The 2737-nt window shown below is 45.8% G+C and overlaps 1 non-coding gene across 1 annotated transcript; it reads right to left on the bottom strand.

Annotated features, from left to right (window-relative positions):
* Positions 1–231: 231 nt before the first annotated feature.
* LOC145033161 (small nucleolar RNA R71) lies at positions 232–338 on the bottom strand. Its single transcript, XR_013677399.1, has one exon. It is a non-coding gene; the product is annotated as a small nucleolar RNA R71 (small nucleolar RNA).
* Between the last annotated feature and the right edge of the window lie 2399 nt (positions 339–2737).

The following is a 2737-nucleotide window of genomic DNA, read 5'->3' as shown; positions in this document are numbered from 1 at the left end:
GGGAAAGATCATGAAGATGCCTACAAACATTTGGATGAAGTAAATGATGTTGCTGATTACTTCAACATTCCAAATGTCACCCGCGAAACTCAGCTGCTTCGGATGCTTCCGGTAACCTTCAAGGGTGCTGCTAAAGATTGGCTCAAATCACTTCCTCCCGGGTCAGTCACTACTTGGGCCAGAATGAAGGAAGAGTTTATTGATCACTTTTGCCCACCATCCAAGATAGCCAAGCTCAAGAAGGCCATTGCAAATTTTGAACAACAAGCTGGAGAGTCGTTATATGAGGCATGGGAGAGGTACAAAAGTCTGCTACGAAATTGCCCACACCATGATCTAAATAGCCAACAAGAAGTTTCCATCTTTTATGATGGAGTCAATGTCACGACCCGGCAGCTGCTAGACTCACAAGGCCCACTTACAAAGAAGCCACCCCCGGTGATCAAAGAACTAATTGAAGAATTCTCTAAACACTCTAGAGAATACCACAACCCTAGGAATGATGTCACGAGGGGAGCCGCATACGCTGCTACTGAAGATTTATCCGCGGTTATGGCCATGTTAAAAACCATGGATAGAAGAATGGACAAAATGGATCAAACTATCCATGCCATACGGGTGGGTTGCGAGAATTGCAATGGACCTCACCTCACTAGGGATTGTGATTTGGATGAGCACGGCAACAAAAAGGCACAAGTATGCTATTCGAGCGGTGACCGGTATGATGAAGACTGGCGAAAACAAAAGAAGGAGTGGCTGCCTTACGAAGAGTACAAGAAGGCCAAAGAGGAGAAGTATAGACAAAAAGGGAGAGGCTTTTACCAAAAGAAGGAGCCGGTGCAAGAGAAGAAGCCAAGCTTGGAAGATATGCTAACTAAATTTGTGGCTGCTTCCAAGAAAAGACACAGTGACCACGATGCTCCTATCCAAAAAACAAGAACAATGCTCAGGAACCAGCAAGCATCCATCCATAATATAGAAACTCAGCTTGGGCAACTCGCTCAACAACTAAACCAAAGGTCACCGGGAGAGCTTCCTAGCAAAACCGAGAACAACCCACGAGGCGCGCAAGTGAATATTGTTACCACAAGAAGTGGGAAGATTATTACTCCCTTGGCCCCCATTCGAACTGAAGCGAACAAGGATTCACAGAAGGAAGAAACGGAAGTACAAGTTGAAAACCAACATTCACAATCTGAGAGTCCTACTCGCCGAGTAGGACCGATGGACTCGGCGAGTACATCTGAAAAAACTAATGATCAGCCACCCTTGAAACCATACCAGCCTCCAATGCCATACCCAGCCCGAGCCAAGAAGGAGAAGCAGGAAGAGGAATATCAGAAGTTCCTTGATCATATCAAAACTCTTCAAATAAACATTCCTTTCATTGAAGCCGTTATGCAAATGCCCAAGTATGCAAAATTCCTTAAGGAACTCCTTACTAATAGAAGAAAGATGGAAGAGGTGCAGAAAGTAGTATTGAATGAGAATTGCTCCGCCGCCATGCTAAACAAATTACCAAAGAAGAAGGGTGATCCGGGGAGCTTAACTCTACCTTGCCAATTTGGCAACTTGGCAGCAATTCATGCTTTAGCTGATTCTGGAGCGAGTGTGAACCTTATGCCGTACTCGTTCTTCAAAAAGCTGGACCTCCCGGAGCCAAGGCCAATTCGAATGGCAATTCATTTGGAAAACAAGACGGTTACTTTCCCAAGAGGCATATGTGAAGATTTATTAGTGAAAGTAGACAAATTTGTCTTCCCGGCTGACTTCATCATTCTCGACATGGAGGCGGATCCGCAAGTACCAATCATCCTTGGAAGACCCTTCCTCAACACCGCTAGCGCCATCGTAGATATGAGAGATTCAAAGCTCACATTGCGAGTTGGGGACGACTCAGTAACATTCGGGGTAGACCAAGCCATGAAGTACTCAAGGAGTAGTGATGATACGGCGTTCTCAATCGACATGCTTGACGAGTTATTGGAAGAAGACATACCTGAAAATTCCAGCAAGTTTGCAGCTTTGGAAGAAGTATTTGATCCAGAAAAAGATTTATTAGAGATTGAAAGACTGTTGGAGGAAGCAGAGTATGAAGAACTAAAAAACCAAGCTGAAAGCCCTACTCGCCGAGTAGACCCGATCTACTCGCCGAGTTCACCTGAAGAAAAGTCAGCAGTCGCGAATGCCGCCATCAACTCGCCGAGTACCACACCTGCACTCGGCGAGTCCGCCACTATGCAGAATAAATTGGAGCTCAAAACACTACCTGACCATTTGGAATACGCCTTCCTGGAAGAAGGAAATCAGAAGCCAGTGATTATAGCCTCAGATCTCTCCAAGACGGAAAAGGAAGAGCTTGTACGGGTATTGAAGACAAGGAAAAGAGCCATCGCATGGAGCATCTCCGACATAAAGGGAATAAGTCCATCCTACTGCTCTCACAAAATCAACTTAGAAGAAGGAGCCAGGCTGGTGGTGCAGCATCAAAGAAGATTAAACCCGAACATGCAAGAAGTCGTCAAGAAGGAGGTGGTCAAGCTTTTGGATGAAGGAATCATCTATTCCATCTCCGATAGCCCATGGGTGAGTCCGGTCCAGGTGGTGCCCAAGAAAGGAGGAATGACGGTCATTACCAACGAGAAGAACGAGTTAATTCCAACGCGAACGGTAACCGGTTGGCGAGTGTGCATCGATTATCGCAAGCTAAACGATGCCACTCGCAAAGACCATTTTC

The sequence above is a fragment of the Lactuca saligna genome, chromosome 2, assembly GCF_052625555.1.
Source record: "Lactuca saligna cultivar CGN05327 chromosome 2, ASM5262555v1, whole genome shotgun sequence".
In the NCBI taxonomy this organism is placed as follows: Eukaryota; Viridiplantae; Streptophyta; class Magnoliopsida; order Asterales; family Asteraceae; genus Lactuca; species Lactuca saligna.
Note: the sequence above shows the minus strand (reverse complement) of the source record. Positions and strands in the feature narration are given on the sequence as shown.